The sequence below is a fragment of the Cygnus olor genome, chromosome 10 (genome assembly GCF_009769625.2).
Source record: "Cygnus olor isolate bCygOlo1 chromosome 10, bCygOlo1.pri.v2, whole genome shotgun sequence".
Taxonomy (NCBI): domain Eukaryota; kingdom Metazoa; phylum Chordata; class Aves; order Anseriformes; family Anatidae; genus Cygnus; species Cygnus olor.
The window spans coordinates 12,474,044-12,492,990 of record NC_049178.1 but is presented as its reverse complement, the minus strand read 5'-3'; positions in this window follow the sequence as shown (position 1 = coordinate 12,492,990).

Here is an 18,947-nt window from a genome sequence, read left to right as displayed (position 1 = left end):
GCCTTGAGGGTGTTCAGGAAATCCCATCTCATGTTCCCATTAGCCCCTAAAAGGAGTTTGCTCACAATTCACCGCCTCCACCTCTGATCCTTGTCCCAGAGCAGAGCTTTGCAGTGCTGGGCCAAGCTTTGCATTTCTGATAACCCCCATCCCAGCAGCTCTGCCCCGCTGCCAGGCATCCCCTCCACAGCTGCGTTTGGGCGGTTATGCCCCAGTAGCCTTGTGAGAATGGCACTGGATCACTGGCTGCCCAAAATGAAAAATAACCTGCTGAAAATAGGGGAAGGAAAAAAAAAGAGGTATTTTTTTCACCTCCTTTGGCATCCAGCTGCTCTGTGAAAAACCGAAGTGGCAATCTGTAGGGACAACGTGCGTAGGGGCTCGGGCAAGGTTCCTTTTAAAGGACGTTCATATTCAGTGTGAGCATATGCAGGTTCACTGATAGAGTATTGCTGTTGTGCTGCTTGTTTCCAGGTGTGCAAAACATCTTGTTCTTAGAAAGTCAGTTACATGCTGAATATTGGCTTTTGCTTAGAAGTGCGTAGCTCTTTCTCGTTCTCAGACTGGAGCTGGAGGTCTGTCAGGCTGTAATGTTCCCTGCTGCAGCCAATCCCGCACCCCAAAGGCTGCTCTGGGTCACCGGCAGGGAGCCTTGTTATCCTGGGGAGCAAACGCTCGGTGTTCACGCGAATTTCTGCCTCTGAGTGATAGAAGAGGACCAGATGGGAGAGCAGCCAGAGCGGGTTTGTAGCACCCTGCTCTTTTTTCCCCCACTGTTGCACAGGCTCTCTGCCCTGATCTCAGTGAAGGGAAAGCCAAGGAGGGTGCCCCCTTCTCCCACTCCTTGCCGCCAACCTCCCCAAAAGTCTGGGTTACAGGGGGTGGGCAGGGGAGAGGCACCGTCTGCATCCACCCAAGCTTTTAATTTCCTTTCTTGTGCTCTCTTTCCAGCTCGGTTCGCTCATTAAGAAAACATTAATAGCCTCAGAGTTTCACGCTCTGCTTCCACCCCTCGTAACAAGATCTGCCCCCTTCTACGGAGCTCTCCCTCCGCGAGCGAAGGTGCCATCTGCGGACGTAACGCTGGGCGACAGCGCTGCACACAAAGAGGGAAGCCCCCAGGGATCTGGTGGGGCTCTTCGTGCCCTGCTGCTCAGGACTGCACCTTCCAAGGGTCTCCAAAGATCAGTGTGAAGCCCTGGGCCTGTTGCTGCCAGGTGTTGGGGTGGAGGTGGCCCTTCTGCAGGGCAATCACCCTGCCCTGGGGTCCAGCACTTCCTGGGCCCACCTTGGCAAGGGCTTCTGGGCTTTCTCTTCCCTTTCTTCCACCCCAAACTTCTCATGGGGATGCTGGGGTGGTCTCAGGCTCTGCAGTCAGAGGCAGGAGCGTCTCACGCCTCCTTGTTGGCTCAGGAGTAGATGTGGCTGGTAGGTGTCTTCGGCTGTACCGTGTGGTGATGGCACGGAGACGGGTCAGGGCAGCTGGTGTGTTGTGTCCTGTTACCTCCTGGCAGCTGTGCCCACAGGAGCGCTGGGAGAGCTGTGCTTGGGGCTCAGGGAGCTGAGCAAGTCGCTAGCTCAAGAGAGCACCTACGGAGGAACGAAAGGGGAAGGTGGCCCATTCCTCTCTAGGTGCTAGGCAGGGCAAATCAAAGCGCTTAGACCTAAAAATAGTTTCCAAAAAGAAAATTAGTTCAAAACGTTTTTGTTCATTTGCTCGAAATCCTTTTCAGTGTGCTCTGCTCGCCCATAAAAATGCATTTAGATTTTTAATGAGTGAAAAAAAAATGTTTGGAAAGTAACTTTGATTATTTTTGTTGAAAGAAGTACTTGCAGAGAAATTAATGAAGGAGAGAAAGAGGGTCTGAAATGTTTCTCAGCCTCTCCTGCACCAGGGAGTGGTTTTGTACAGCAGGATCGCAGCTGTTTTGCTTTCCAAGGTTGAGGTGGAGAGAGGGGGCTCTGGCAGAGGTGCCAGAGGTCGTAGGGTATGAGATGAGCATGAACCACGTGCAGTATGGGTCAGGGAAATCGGTGATTGTACTTTAAGGAGTACACTTAATAGAGATTTCTTATTTTAGCTGTGGAGATATGGAGCAGGAGGGAGAAAAGGGTGGAAGGGAAGAACTGTAGCTGCTGTGCTAGTAGGCTGTATTTCATTTATTTATTGTTCTTACCCTGTTGTATTTCCCAGCAGGAGTTCTCTGATGCCAGAATGGCTCTGAGGACAGGGATAGGGTGTGAGCTTTGAGCAGTGATACTAACGCTGCTGGCAACTCTGGGCTTTATAAAGTACTGGCTGAACAGAAGAAGCGAGTAAAATCGCTGACGCTGACCCTGCAGTGTGTGAACACCCGGTAATAAATATTTAGCGAGTACCTGAACTTATGTATAAAATTGCCGCTTGGGATGTTTTTTCAGAGTTCCAGTGCAGGTTCTCTTCCAGCAGATGCATGCGGTGATGCTGGAGGGTCTCTACTCCTCTCTCTGTAACTGAATCAGCTTGGTTCGGGGAGGGCAGAGGTGTCTGGAAGTCTGGAGATGGGATCCAGGGCTCTTTCCCCTGAGAGCAGTGGAGCCCGTACGTGTGTCATCGTGTGCAGGTTGCTGATGGCAGGAAGAAAGGGGACTGTCGGGTGTTAATGAACAGCTTGCCGGGGGATCTGCTAAACACCAGTCTAAAAATGGGTGCAAGATGGAGCACAGCTCCTGCACGAAGCAGGCGTACCCTATGGAACAAGGGTCATGCGAGAGCAGCTGAGCGGGTTTTGGGTGCAGTTTTATTCCATTCAACTTCAGGGTGTTCCAGGCTCCCTTCCTCACCACGCAGAGCCCGTGTGGCAGACGTCTTCATATTTTGCTGCTTGGTGGACTGTGAAATGTACTTAGTCGCAGTGCTCTGTCCTTGATCGCAAAATCACTCTAATCTCTCACTAATAATATATATTTTTTAGCTTGACATCTTCATTCCCCTTGGAATGGGAGCAAATATGTATTCCCAGCACAAAGCTCTGATGTTGCTGGGCAGCAATTTCCTTCCTTTTTCTGTGCTCCGAGATTCAGGAGACTGAATGCTTTTAAAACCTAAAGGACAGCAGGGCAGGCTTGTGCAGAGTGCTGGTACGGGGAAGGTCCTGCCCTTCCAGGGCTGCAGGATGCTGTCGTGTTTTATGGGGATTGAGCAGGGTAGAAATTGAGGTACAGGCACTGCACGGACTGCTGGTGGGCTCTTTTTTGGTGTGTTTCCCTCTGCCAGGGGTGCTTTCTGTTGGCTGGTTTCCTGTTTTGAGAAACTAATCAGTATTTTCTGTGTCGATCCAGAGCTGCTGGCGTAAAATGAAAGCAAAGCACGGCATTCCTGTGTTTACAGTGTTATTTCTGAAAGAACAGAAAGTGATTAAGTTGTCCTGTGGGTTATATTTACCTGTCAGTAATGGCAGAGAACCAGGGTGATGCTGCTGTCCCCAGAGCCTTTCCCTCTGCGGCGGCAGGCGACTGCCCTGCTGGCCCACAGAGAAAACCAAGCCATGGAGTGGCTTCGTGGGCTGTTGTATCTGGTTTGTGGGTGACATTTTAGGCACCTAATAATACCTGGTTCTAGCAATGAGTTTAGGAATGTGCATGCATCTCTGACTTCTTCACCCCCCCTCCAAACACTGTCATTGCTTGGGCCTTTGTATCAATCGCAGCAGGAACAAGCATGGGAATTAGCCGGGAGGTAACCCGGTAGGTGTTTGGTAAAACAGGAACCACCACAAATTAGAAACAATAAAAACAGCTGTTCAGGTGTGCTTTCTTTCCCCTTCCCTCTGCTTCTCTGAGAGTTGAAATAAGAGGGGACGTGACAAGTGCTGAGCTCGAGCCTGCTCTCCCGGTAAGTCTGGCCCTGCGGTAATCCCGAGCGCTTGTGAGCGAGCAGTGTTTGAAAAATCACAGGCGAGAGGTTTTTGATGCTCTCTCCAAAGAGATTCGTGTATGAATGAAACCTCCCTAGCTGTACGACTCTCAGCTGCTCTTTTGTGAAACTGATTTGGCCGTGTGGTGCCTGCTGCTGCATGAACACGCTCAGCCTGCTGCTTTCAAATATGGATAATTTGATGTTGTCCGGGTTTTCTACAACCTCTGTGTAAATTCCTGCTTAGAGCTGTGCTGCACTGGTATTTTGTACTTCGCTGTGGCCAAGAATACTTTAAAACTCTAACTTGCACAACTGTATTTATTTGTACAAATGAATTTGTGCTATTTCCAAAAATGAGAGGGGAGCAGAGGTCAGGATATAACCAAACGAACACCTAGGGGAGCAGCTGAATATTTCTACCTGGTGTAAGGAGACCAGAGCAGCGAGCAGACAGCCTGCAGATTCGCGTGCCAGATGAGTGTGCCCTCCTGCACCCGGCTGTGTTACGGCCCCTGTGCTGCTAACAGGAAGGGGGCCGCCAGCTCTGGTAGCAGACCTGCACTATGGGGGTGTATAGGATGTAGGATCTCACTAGGATACTGTGCATGCTGGTAACAAGGCTCTGCAGGGACATAACAAGTGGCTGTGGAAGTCCTCAGAGCTGCAGAGACCTTCCTTGAAACTTCTTCCAGGTCAGGCAGGGAACAGTTCTGTGAGCAAACCACCTGTGGCTGCTTTCCGAAGGTTCGTCTTAGTTTGATCCCCATGTAAGAAGGGGCTCGGTCAGCTGCAGCTTTGCCTTTGCACAGGGTTTGTTGTTTAAGCTGCTGTGCTGCCTCTCGTAGGGGCCCCATATCTCTGCTTCTCCGTCCAGCGTGCCTGGAGCTGGGTGCAGCTGAGAGGTCGCTGGGGTTAGGGGGGCGCTGGTGCAGACAGGCACCCTTCTTTTGCGAAAGGGAGGCAAACGGGAGCTGGTGGCATTCAGTTCACGGCCCGCTTCCTATCTGCCAGTGTGTACAGAGGCCTCTGGTTGCTCGCTTTAACAGTGGCCACCCAGCTGGGCATCCTCTCCTGCCGTTCGTACCGGAGCTGTCTCTCTGTCCATGCACATGCTACACATCTTTGTTTCCTTAGGAAAATGGGCCAGAAATTGCTCTTCATTACCTGGTGGCCAATTGCACTGACAGCTTAGTTTGGAGCAGTACTGTGGGTCTACACAGCAAACACTGTTTTTCTGATTTTTTTTTTTCCTTTCCCATTCTGATTCTTGCCCACACAGTTTGGCAGGCTCTGCAGAGTAAGCTCCAGCGGCCTTGATTTAACAGGTTAAAAATACTTCCAGCTCTCGGCCCCTGTGAAAGCATTTCATAGAATATCCCGACTTGGAAGGGACCCGTAAGGATCATCAAGTCCAACTTCTGAATTTGAATTGAATGATGTTGGCTCGTGGGCCAGAAGTCCTGGGAGCCCGCTTTCGGTGCTGTATCAGTTTTCTTTGAGTTTGCAGGGAAAGTCCCTGGGAGGTGCTGTCCAAAGATAGAATTACTGGTAAAGAATATTGGGACACAAACGCTCATAAATTTTTTCACTGCCTGAGAACTCCCTTCCAGCTGAATACCAAGTCCCTAACGTGCCAGAAATACTCGTGGTACTTTGTCATAAAATGGGGTGGTGTTTATTAAAGGTGTCTTTACTTCAGGCACAACATGTGTGTCCTGTCTGCTGCGAGGATGATTGGTGGGGGGGGTATAAGGGGCTTTGTGTCTTCACAAGTATTCGGTGTATCTTTTCAGGATATTTGTCTTCGGTTTGTATAGCAGGAAGGTTTAAAGAGCAAACCAAAACTCCATAAAAGCAAACCCACATATTCAGTTAAATAAGTTTTGTGCTTTTTCAGCGTGATTCTCAGACTGCCAGTCTGTTCTTAGATCCACGGTTCTTTTTTTCCTGAATTAAGACTTTAGCCCCATGACTGGGTTTTGCTGCATATATATTGAAATGTTCCTTGCCTGCAGGAGGCACGGAGCCAGCATGGTGCTGACGTGGGCTGGGCTCTTCAATCGGAGTTGCATGTGGCCAGCAGAGATGGTGACAAAAAACCACAACCTCCAAATGGAAAACTTGCTTCCTTAGAGGGCTCCGCTTCAAAGCAACCTCTCACTTTTAGGCTAGCGAGCTTCAGCCCTTGTTTACTGACAAGTTTCTAAGTCCCTTGGGGATGTCTCGTGCAGAGATGATTCCTCCTGAGATGTACAGGGAAGCGGAGGACGCTTCCAGGGAACACCATCCCCTGGGAAAGATTACAAGGGCCAGTCTCGCAAGTTTATCAGATGCTTTTCTCTCCACAGGTGGGCCTTGCAACACAGGCAGTGCTCTGAATTGAACTGTGCTGCTGTCTTATTGCCCCCCAGAGATGAGCAGACAACTCCTGCAAGTCATTAAGGAAGGCAGAGGTGGCTTGGCCACCCCAAGTTCTCTGGTGTGGAGAAGTTGCTGTGCAGAACCACCTGTTTTTAATTAATCTTTTGAACCAATTTGGTTCTAGCAAACCAATTCCATTAACGGGCTAAGCAGAATAATGACAGGCACAGCTGCTATAATTCCTCGTTACGCTTCTAGTTGAAACAAAATCCTCTTTGCATCGGGAAACACTAATCTAATGTCACGACTGTTCATTATGAAATCTTTGGTAGCTGAGCACATCCAAATGCTTCACGTGTTTTCGTAATTTTCCCCCTCCCTGCTATATGGCCAAAATATGTAAATTATGGGCTGGCTTCTCCCCAGAGAAACAGAGCTAATTGGTGCATTACTGTCTGCGAGATACATCAAATCGATGTCCCCTGCTATGCTCTGCTATAGGGGAGACTTATATAGTAGCTCTAATGTTCTTTGGGATGATTTAAATTTGATTTCAGTCGGTCTTGCAGCTCGCTTATCAGCCAGGAAAGGGTTCAAATGCTCAGTTGCTGTCTTCGCCTCAGAACTGAAATGTGCTGGGTAAAGCTTGAATTAGCAAATGGTCTTGGCTGATGAGAAAAACTTGCTGGACTGGGTCAGACCATATATTTATGTATGTGTATATATATATATATCCTACTGTCCTACACCTGTTGGTGCAAAAGGATGCCCGGAGAAGAGGATACGGTCGATGTGTGCATTGGGTGTTTGTTCCTTGTCTGCAGCCTGCCTTCCTCCTGCTCCAGGCCATTTCCTACACCTTGAGAGCTGGCCGTGAGTTGGGTGATGTCCTCCTGAAACCCACCTGTGCTTTTGGCCTCCCTCCCATCCTTCAGCCCCAAGTTACACGGGGTGGCTACAGTCTGTGTGAGGACAACAGCCCTGCTTTGTTGGGTGTGAATGCTGTGTCTGTGTGTATACCCTAAATAATCAGGGTACTTGTGTCCAGCTAAAAGGGCAAAACTGCCCTGGGAAGATGCAACATTTGCCATGGCCAGGTGGCAAAATGAGAAACCCAAGGAGGTGAGAGGGGGACACAGGTTTGGTCGAACCTGGGATCCAACACCCGGGTTTTGCCTGGAAGCTCGCTGCTCCTTACATTGCTGTGTGCCTGCGTGCATGCGATGTGCTCTGCTGCCCTTTGGAAACTTACAGCTTACCCTCGAGACCTGACGGCAGTGATTTCTGAAGTGCTAGTTTTGAGCTGGATTTATCACTAAGAAACAGCTGAGGTTTTGTGGGTTAGAGCCAAACCAGCCACCCCGAGAGAGCGCAGAAAGGGGGGGGTGGGTCCTGGCACGGGCTGTTTCCTCCCTCCTGGAGCAAGTGGGGGCAGGAGCAATGAGGCAGCCCGGGTCCTGTCCTGTGTCTGCTGCCTCTTGGCCCCGTTATTGCCCAGCTCCTCACCTTGAGGTGACCTCGTCCCAGGACACGGTGTCTCATGTGAAATCGTAAAGCTTTCTGGCCTCAGCAGGGGCTGCAGCATGTCCTGATCCATGGGCTTCAGGTCTAGCTGGTGAAATGCCTTGCTCGCTAGCTGTGAGGGCTTGGTGGCCGCAGTCACGCAGGGTATTTCATGTTCAAAATCTCCTCTAACTTCAGACTGGGTGCTCTCTTAAACCGCATTTACACAATGCGTAGCCCACTGGTGTGTGTTTGGGGTCACTTTTAGGCTGTGGCTGAGCTCAGAGGAGAGGCACTGGTTTACAGTGCCGGGGGTACAACTTGTCGTGCCCCTAGGGAGCAGCTGCAGCCCTGCACCTGCGACTCGTGTTCCCCGCTGCTGTGTCCGTGGGATGGCCGTGGCGGCCAGGCCGGTGCTTGTGTTAGACCTGTGCTGTGCCCGGATCTGGAGGAACGGGCTCTGGATTTCTGTGCGAGTGATTTCTCAATGAAATAGTGCAAGAGAAAGGAAAAGGAAATCAAAGTTATCCCAGTGACTTAGGAACTCTGTTTTACCCCGCTGTGAGATTTGGAGTGATTTGAGAAGTGGTGCTCAGCACAGCTTATCAGCTTAGTTGGGTTGGAGGAGTGAGAAGTTGGTGGAGCGATGGAGGCCAACTTCCAGAGACTGGCTTTGCCAGAGAAGGCAGCTGCCAAGCAGAGCTTTACATGACATGTGTGCAGTGGAGCAAGACTGTGGAAATCCTCCTGGCTCCAGCTTTAAGCAGCTGGCTGCAGATAAACACACACACGCACAACCCTCTGACCACGTCCATCCTCTCGCATGGGTGCGCGTGGGTGCTGGCGGACACGTGCGCGTCCTGTCGGTAAGCGGAGCCGTGTCTCGGCTTTACTGCCTGAGGGAGCTCCCAACCTGCTCCAGGAAGATAAAGGGGGACGTGGATAAACCCCTGCTGTGACTGCTTCCCCTTGGGCACCGTATCTGCTGCGTTAATTAGGGAGATGGAGGCAGGCAGGCTGAAAGCTGCTGGGCATCCCCCAAACCGATGTTTTGGCCCAGCAGGCTGATCGTAAAACTTGCTTGCTTCCCTCAACACCTCGCTTCCCCCAAACCTCTAGCCTGCGGTGGGCGGCTTCTTCCAGTAAATACTGACAGTTGAACAAGGATGCTGAAAGCAGTAAGGCTGCTGCTCATTGTAAAGCTCTTTCAGCCAGCCCATGGTGGTTTATTTGCTGGCTGGTGGGTTCCGTTCGCTATCGGAGCTCGCTGCTCGCCTGACTGAAAACAGATCGCTATCTTCTGCGCACCCACATCAAATGTAATGGCTCTTGAACTACAGCTTCCAGGGTAGCCAGCGTAAGTTTTCCTCCCAAAATTAAAAAAGAAACACAAAAAAAGCCCACCCAAAACTAAAACCCCCACCCCACAGTAGCAAAGTAATAATCACTGTTAACGTTTCGAGGCTTAATGCTTCTCTTAATGCTTCTGCATGGTCCTTAATCGATAATTGAACTCACAAGAGAAGTGTAATGCTTGAAATTCATGCAGTTAATTTTATTGCTAGCACTTGTAATTGGAAAGTAATTCTGAAATCAATATCAATGTGATGTTGCGTGGAACGGGAAAGCCTGGAGTCCAGCCACACACAGCCCTGTATTTAAGGGGGAGCCACTGTTCTGGGAGACACCAGGGTTCGTTTGACCCAGCTGTTCTACTTTCTAGCCGTAAGTAAGGTCTCCCCAATGCTGTTTGGGTACACTCTGTTTCTAAATTGCACGTGATTATATTTCTCAAAGGTTTCTGATGTTTCAAGCCCTTTCTGTGTCCCACAGGCTGCTCCAAGTGCTGTTGGAGGCTGTGGAAGAGGCCAGGAGAAGATCACGAAACTTTTCCCTGCCTAAACCTTCCTCTTCCACAGCAAAACGTGCTCCTGCACGAATGCTGGAAAAGCATCGCAGTGCCCTGGCTGAGCCTCAGGTCGTTAAAGCTTCTGTAATTACTCCGAACCCTCTGCGGACAAGCAAAGAGACTGGCTGGGGTGGCTGAACCTTTCAGAGGCGTGTCTGTGCTGCGGGTGTCACTGTGCTCCAGACCTTGCCCGAGCTAAAGATCTGGGCTGGGGAGGCTCGGTGGGCTCCCGTGGAGGGGGATGAGAGGCCTGGGAAGGCAGCTGAAGTGGGGAGGGTGAAGCAATAAACGGGCACAGTAACAGACGTCATTTATCCCGCAGGCTGTCTCTGGGACACCGAAGTTCAAAGGGTCTTTCGACATAGAAATCCGAAGTGACGCGTGCCCTGATCGAGAGAGCAGCACAGCCCCTTCATCTCCCCGGAGCGGGGAGCGCGCTGCCGTGCGGGCCGGCTGCCTGCTCCGCAAACCGGCACCCTCCTGATCTCCGTGCGGGTGCTGACGAACCTCGGAGCGGAGGGCTGCTCGGGGCGTCAAACAGCCGAGTAGGCTAACTTAGAAATAACGAGGCTCTGATTGTTTTCCAAAGTAGCTTCGGTGCGTAACTTCCAATGGCTGGCAGAACTCGTAGAGGGGTTATTTAAATACAAAACTCTTTTGCCTTCAGTCTCATCCTTTAATTTATCAAGCTAATTAACCGATGTTACCGAGGGACGCTTTGTTCCGAAGCTCTGCCCTCCTCCATCCCAACTGAGGGAAGACGCCCGCACGCACAGGGCGCGTTACTCCCGTCCTGTAAATCGTGTGCAAGTGCACTGTTTTCTCATTCATTTGGTTTCATTTTAATCTTTCTCTCTTCACCCCGAGCTCAGCTGAAGTACATCACAGGTTCTGCAGCTAATTAGCACGATTACAGCTGTCCGCATCGGGGTGGGAGATTGAGTCAGAAGCAGGCAGGATCCCCATGTACGGGGGCCTCATTACTGAGTCTCCAGTGCGGCTGTACCTAATGAAATTCAAACAGATCAGGTTAAATTAGATTAGTTAATGGAATTCTCATCTTCTCAGTTTAATGCAATTCTGAACAGCGAATCTTTAGTTTCCGTAGAAAATAAATGTTTCTTTGAATTGGATTTGACCTAACCCTGCAGGCCCGAGCTCCCTGTGCTTTGGAGAAGCTCACGTCCAGTGGCTGAACTGTGTGGCCTCGGCTCGTTGGTGTCTTTTGGGGTCTGCGTGAGTAATTTGGTGCTGGGAGAGGAGGGGAGGCTTCACAGCGCTCTTCCGTGGTGGTCTGTGTCTGGTCCCAAGGGACTCGTGTGGTGGGTCCCTCCTGCTTTTTGTGGCCACAGCTGGGACAGGAGAAAAATGCAAGAAGTAGGCTCTGTTGCAACACACTTCATGTTGCTTTTCTTGTGTGATCAGCAGCTTGATTCTTTTAACCTGGTACCATGAGAAGATGAAGGACAGAGGAGGCACCCAACAGGTAACTCGGTGATTGCCCTGCTGGGTTGATGCTCTCCTTCCAAAGCAGACAAATTTCTGGGAACACGGTAGCACCAGATTCTTCAGCAAGACTGGGGGAAGAGGATTTGCCAAATGTTCTTTTACAGAGGGGCAGTGCCTTGCACTCTCCCTCAGCAATCCTTGGAACAGGCAGCGAGTGGAGGCACGCAGCTGGTGGGGGGTTGTACAGAGGGAAAACAAAATGTCTGATTGCTATACTTCTGTCCTGGAGCGAGCCGCTTCACTTCTCGAACTCTATAAGTATGACATCTTTTGCAAGTGCTAAATTCACTTAATTTGTGGTGGAATTGCAAGCAGTGTGGTTACTTGGTGTCACCGGCTGACAGCGTGAGGACTTCAGGAAGGCCGGTAAGGCTGTGGGCTGTTTCAGCTCAGAGCCCTTCATTTACCTGCAGGAGCACCAGGCTCTTCTCTGGCTGCGTGGTGCTGTGTCTGTACTGCACCGTCGTGGTCAGCATGCCCCCGGGATCAGAGGGCACATCTGATTCTCTTCCCCCATCTTCCAGCAAACTTGTAATGAGTTCTGATTAGCAGCAAAGTAACTGTAGGATGCTCAGTGGCACTGAGGGCTTTGAGCTCCTCGTGGTACTTCTGTTATCGCAGCATTGCTTTTGGTAACATCTGGTAAAAATGAAGGTCCCAGAGCGAAGACAGATGTCCTTGTAGAAATTTTCTTTCAAAGGCTTCTTTTGCTGAGACATCTACGCTCTGTCCCCTGTGGGGTTTGTGGTTTGGCAGACGTATTCTCCCTGGGTCTGCCTGCTGCCCGCCCAGGCTCCTGTGTTGTCTTGTAGTTACAGTCGCTGTGTTGCGGGTTGCAGAGCGCTGCCGGCACTGGAAGCAGTATTCATAGCGGGGCTCCTCGCTCCTGCCTTAACACACGTTTCTTTCCAGCTGAAAATCTCATTGCCAGCTCGATAATTGTTTTCATTGCTTCATTGGGAGTAGTGAGGTTAACGTCTTGAGCAGCAGCTAAAATAGACAAGAGCAAATAGCACAATAGTTTAATCCCCTGGAAATTATGCTTTTCAGTGTGGAGCTACGCTTCCTTTTTACCTCGCCCCCTTTTTTCTTTTAAAGGGCGGAATTACATTTCACTTACAGCTGAGCCCAGGACCTGTAGTCTTTTGCTTTTGCAGGCAGAGTCCCTGAATGCTCAGTCCCTGAATATTGCCCAGCTCGAGGCTGGCGAGACCTCGGGGATGCGGGGCGCAGCAGCCGAGCCACCTGCTCTCGCTGTCCCTGAGTGTGGTCCCTTGCAAGTGGCAACCCAGGGCCTGTGGTGGCGCAGCGGCTTCTGGTGGCGCCCGCAGCAGAGCTGGGAGCGAGTTCAAGTTGTCGTCGCGGAGATGAGCGGCTTCCAACGTACATAAATACCCGGCCCTTCTCTGTTGACTCTATCGCTTTCCTCCTAAACAGCCGCGCAGTCGTTTTCCAAGTGAGCCAGCTGGGTTTGACAGATGTCCCTGGCTTTTTCTGGGCCCATTGTTGAAGGGGGAAAAGGGAGGGAATATTCTGAATTGGAGGAAATAGCTTCTGCTGGCAGTCTGCAATTTCATGGGCTGGGAGATGAACTGCCCTTCTCTCACTCAATTGCCATCAGCTCCATTCATTGTAATCTGCATTTGCAGCCTGGGAAGCATCGCTTCTCGTGGGTAGGGCTGGAATCGCCGCTTTTGGGAGGGTGTTCAGGTGTACTTTTACCCTTACTGCAGAGCTAGTGGGCTTTGGATACCACAGACCTAAAGGATGAGACCTAAAGGATATAACACAGGTTTCTAAAACCCCAAGAGTGAGGCCTTCACAGCCCTTATCTGGGAATTAAATCTCTACACCTTGTGTGCTTTTTTCAGTCCTATCCCAAAGCTTTGCAAACGCTTGTTCAAGGTAAGGTCCTCCCTCCTGTCTTAAAGAGCCATGTGTACTCATACAGTCCTAAATAACATGATTCAAAGAGACGTTTTCATCCTAATGTAGAAAGATCCCTGTGTCTGATTGTTGCTGACAAATTGTGAAGTTAGCAAACTTGACATTATGGCTAAATACCAACATCAAATGTCAACATTATGCCGTCTACGTTTTTCTTTTTTTTGATTTTTGTTGTTCTTGATGAAAACACGTGAAATACATCAGCTGCCTCTGAGAGTGATGATATTAAAACTAGAAGGGGGGCGAAATGCTTTCTACATTAAAGGTCACTCATTAGAAGTGAATTTTAAGGAATGTATTCAGATGAGAGGTTAAGAGATTCTTCATTTCTCCTTCCTAATGTCTGGGGGAAGCCTCCAGCTCTTCCTTTGCTGACAAGCGCGCAGGTTTTGCTCTGCCTGGAATTTTTCTGCTCTCCTCGCAGTGCTGCTGGTTGCGGGGCAGCACACACAAGTCTGCCTTCTCCGAACTGCAGGGATGCAGGCACGCTGTCACTGAGTCTGAACATGCAAATTGTCCTAATGCTTCAGTGAGAGCGGAGTCCAAAGGGCACGTTTAGGACAACTTAGCTGAAAACACAGATTTTATGTTTGCTTTTGGAGTTTAGGCGATTAGCTCAAGAGGGGAGGAGAGAAGCAGGGGGAGCACTGTAATTATTCAATACTGCATTTATGGCAGCACGCCAAGTGGGAAATCGTCAAAAATAGAAGTTCGGTAAAGAAATCTGTCAATACTGGAAGCCTCATTTCCTTCTCTGTGTTATCTTCCCCGAGGGAGGCAATAAAGGGTGGTATTACACACCCCTCGTGTTTATTTGCTGTAACAATTTCCCACCGCCCAGCTATTACCAAATTACGACCTACAAGACCATTGGTGGTCCGGAAGGTCATGGAAAATAAGCCCCGAGACAAAGTTAAATTTTCATTTGCGGGGTGAGCGTGGAGGTGCCTGTTTGCTGGGCAATGTGGGGGCATACACGAGCAACGTCTCCTCGAGTGACTGGTCCTCTGATGGCACGGAAGTTTTGGAAACACCCCAGTTCCCTGGAAGGGGGTGTCTGCTGGAAACTCCTGTGGCCCTTTGGTGACATCAGGGGCCGGGGAAGTTTTGGGCAATGGCATGTTTCAGCTCTCCTTTGGACTCCCTGGCCAGCAGCTGAGCATCTTGTGGCACGCAGCAGGGATGGGTTTGATGCCTGGGCCAGGGGAGCTGCTCTTCTGGGAGCTCTTCTCAGCCCGAGCCCCCGACTTGGGAGCATCTTCAAGGCCTGTCCTTCCTCTTCCTCAGCACGGTGACCTGCGGGGGCCTTTCTGCAGGTTTTAACTGGTCCAGGGACTGCACCCAGTGGGAGCTATGAGCATTAAATGAGGGGGGGAAGTGTAATTTTAACATAGCGGCCAGTTTGTGTATTATTCGCTGTGTTTACTAAGTGCAGCCAGCCGTTACTGTACGTGAGATCTGACTTCTAAAAACATTAAAAACATCAGACCGTTTGCATTGGATGTCAAGCCTGTGGAAGCAGCATCCCAGGGCTCCTGAGCTCGTGGCTTCCACGGCTGGAGTCTTCTCTGAAGCCCTTGATTTTGGGCGGCTCAGGCCGACAGGAGTGGTGCGGCTCATGGGGTCCAGCTGCGCGTGCCCTGTTGGATGCGTGTTGGAGGACACGCTTGATGTGTTCTTGACGTTCAGATTTGTCTGCTGCTCTTCTCGGATCTCAGCCCCCTGTTTCTGTTCGGCGTTTACTCTGCAAAACGCGTTCCCCCCCGTCAGCTTTGTGCATGCTTTTAGCGTAAAGGTGCTTGCCCCGCGTTGTAAACGTTTCTGAAAAGATTTTGTCCCTACTGTGCATTGCATAGTTCAGTGTTTTCTTGCAAATTGTTGTCGAATAGAGCTTAAGTTCGTGCTTTTATGTGACTCTAGGGGGAAAATGGTAATTTCTGCAGAAGGGTCTGACTGTACGGTAATTGTCAGGGAGATGTGGGTGAGAGGGAAAACAAACAGAAATCAAATGTCCAGCGCTTTGTGTCCACAAGAAGTTTTTTTATTTAAAAATCTGTTTAAACACCTATATTTGAGCAAGCCAGGATTCACAACGTGCACAGGGCTTCAGGTGCCTTTCCTCATCCATCCGCCGCTCCTGGGGCGTGAGGCACCTGTGGTTCCCTGCAGGAGCAGCACAAACACCGGCGCCTTGCTCCTTCAGTGTACTTCAGCTCCTTCAGCATACTTTGAAATCCTAGCTCCCAAACTGATGGCAGCAACGTGAAGAGAAGTGCGCAAAGGTGCTTTAAAGGCTCGGTGAGGGGTGGGAGGTAGCGTGAGGCTGCTGCAGGAAGGGGTCTGTGTATTCGGGAGCCGAGGTGCTGCCTGAACCAGCAACGGGGCAAGTTAGAGTTGTTTTGGGGTCAGTGCCCAAACAAATATTTGCAATAAGGCGTTTCCCAGCCTTTATTAAACTTAGGCTGAGGCTAGCCTGTATTCTCTGAAAGGGTGGAGGAAAAGGACCTGAGATGAAAGGTTTGCATTAGTACTGATAGTGATGTTTGGGCAAATATCCTTTTGTCTTACTTAAAGGGAAGCTGAGTGCAGGAGGTGTTTGTGGGATTACGCAAGAGGCACACGGGGACTTAATTTTTCCTTCTGCGTGAATTTCTAAAATACCTGCAGCAAGAAAAGCTCTGGTCTCAGAAGCATCCCATGAAACTCAGGATCTGCTTTCAAGTGAAAAGACAACCGCGAATGCGTATGTGGGAGAGCACAGGGCAAAATGCTGCTTTGAAGGAGTTTACAAGTGTGTGGAGCACAGCTCTGTTGGTATCTGCTTGGATTTTCAAAGGCATTTATCAAGGTCCCTCACAGAAGACTCTTAAAGAAACAAATCTGCTGTGGAAAAAGAAAGAAGGTCCGTACATGAAAAAAATAGTAGGTTAAAAGAAGAAGAAAGGAGCGTGGAAGTAAATCAGCTTTCCTTTCAGAAGGGAGTCACCGGCAGAGTACTGCAGGGTCTGTGCTGAGACCCGGGCTGCTTCAGATACGCAGCAGAGACTTGACAAAGGAACAAATGGCAGAGAAATGTGTTCTGGCAGAACAGCAAGCTGTTTGGGGTGGCGAAGACAAGGGCGAAGTGCAAAGATGTGCAGAAGGATGTTCCAAAACGGAGTGGCAGGATGATAAAATGACAGATGGATTTCAGGGTAGGAAAATGTGAAGCGAGGCACACGCAAACAATTCTGCCTGTACGTAAGGTGATGAGCTGCGAGATGCCTACGGTGCACTCCCAGGGCTCGAGGTCCTGGGTTATAACGCAGAGCTCTGTGGAAGTATTAGCTCGGTGCTCAGCAGTGATCAAAACCAAATTGAACATTAGGAGTTCTTAGCCAAGGCAGTGGGAAGGAAACACGATGCAGCTGTGTAAGCCCGGGGTTGCACCACCTGCTGCTTTTATCTCCTGGTGCAGGAACAAACCAGGAGAGCTGGAAGGAAGCGCAGAGCAGGATTAAAAGCAGAGGTGCTGGATAATTTCTCTAACGAGAGTTTTATTGAAGACTGGGATTCCTTAGGCTGAAAAACAATACTGCAGAGGTTTTGAAAAGTCACGAGAGATGATGAAGGGAGTGACGTCTGGAGGCACACCTCCGAGGGGCACAGGGTGAAGGGGAAGGCTGAAAGTTGTGCTTCCAGGGGGCAGCGTAGGCCAGGGCACGCAGTTGTTGCGATGCATGTGAAATGGAGCGCTAATCACGGGCGTCACGGCCTTTTGGCAAATGTCTAGGAAGCCTTTAATGAAAGGTTAATTGGCCGGTGGATTGGCACAGAGGTGGCTGGGGAGAACGCGGCGCTGCTGAGAGAGGAGGGTGAGAGTGCAAATGGAGACAAATTGATTTTATTTCTCCGTACCACGCTAGGATGGTAATTCACGCTGTTCCCCCGGCGGTATTACTGGGATGGCCGCTTGTCAGCCAGTCCTTCAGCGCTGGTCCCCATTCTCTTGGCTTGGTTCGAGGCTGGGGGCACCCCAGCCTTGTGGAGCACCCAGGTCCTGGGAGGAGCGGGGTGTCTCGCTGAGCCAGCAAGGAAAGTGTGGTGCTGAGCTGTGCTCTCCTTAACCTGGTCGAGAGCTCTTCAGAGCAGCACTGGAAGGTTTGGGGCTCTGCTGCCTTTGCTTCTCATCACCACCTGTGTCAGGGCAGCGCTGGCACCGAAGAAGCAAAGTTGATGAGATTCTGCTCTTGGAAGTGTCTGGGTTTTATCTCTGTTAATAAAAAGAAAAAGGTTAAAGGAAGCTCTGGATGGGAGAACACTACTAAAATTAATTTAGTTTTCTAACTGGACAGATATCTTGGAGATAATCTTAGTGCTTGAATCCAGATGGGATCTTTCCCCTTGGTCAGGGCAAATGTTACCTTGTCAAAATGAAGCATTTGGGGGATCTGGGTGCTTGCCAGCAATAGGGCTGCAGACCACATCAGGCTTTTTTGAGGTTTCTTTTATTTCTAATATAATTGGCTGCGTTTCATGAATTATCTCTGAGGTTGCTACTGTGGTTCTGTGTTACCAGGCAGCTCCCAGTGCGTGCTGCTATTCTGTTTGCTTCTCCATCTCTGAGCTCCTAATTCCACCTGATTACTATGCAAAATCTTTGCATCACCCAACTAATGATGGGCCATACCCCGTCCTGCCTCTCGGTGCCCCCAACACCACGCGGGTGGGTGGGGGCTCTCCCCATGGCACGTTGGCTCTGGCACGAGGGACCTGTGCCCAGGCGGTGCTCTTTGTGGGGTGCCCCAGGAGCAGCTTTTGGGGCTGCACAGAGGATTGAGGTCTTGCCAGTGAGGATCAAGTTGGGTTGGGTCAAAACTGGCCGGGTCTTGTATAGGGAATGCTGCCTGGTGCTTTGCTGTTACTCAGGCACGGTGGAGACACCTGCCTTGAGTACTGCACACGCTAAGGACAGATGGCTGCCCCAAAAAGAAATGAGTGCTTTAATGAGCACAGTTTGTCTGCTCACCTGAACGTGAGACCGAGCGGATGCTCAGCGCATCTGGCTCCGCACGAGGCTGAGGCTGTGATCGTCCTCCCTTTAGGCTTGCGTTCTGTGGGCTTAGCCCTCTGCTCATCGCTGTTGAACTGCTTTCCCCTCAGGGTTATTGTGGTGGTGTAGTAAAGTGGAAGGGGAGGGCAAGAGGATTGAAAGAGTGACTTTTTTGGGGGATGTGACAGTTTGTAGAACATCAGCCCTTTGTTCAGATCCTAAATTGCTTTTAAACATACGACCTGCATTCATACCTGTATCTACCACTTGCATTTGCTTATTTGTCTGCCTCTGTTTTTCTGGCCTTGTAATTTTGGCTAACCTCAAATATTGGTGGCTCTTAGAAATGCACACTTAGCTGTCCCTCTTCTTCTTTCTCATTTATCAGCTCCCAGGAGCTGCTGCTGTTAAACACCCTCCCAGGCTTGGCTGACAGCTGGGGTAGCTGCTGGCAGCGCTGCAGTTGCCACGCTCCTAAGGAAAGTTGTGTTTGCTCTCTGAGGAAAAATCACAATGTAAGTTTCTTCACCGGGCTAAATCTGTACAAATATAAGGATTTGTCTTTTAATTGTTCAAATTGTCTGCTCTTGGCTTTTTTGAGTTGTTCCTAATAGAAAAGATCACAACGAAAGAAAAGCTGATAGTGAGAGTTTGATCTACCAGCAACTAAATCTGAGAATGAATAAATCCAGGATAAAAGAGCTCAGGAAAGTAAGATTTGCAATACCACCAAATACCCTGCTAGCCTGGTGATGAGCATGGGCTACTGCAGAAGAAGGTATTGAACA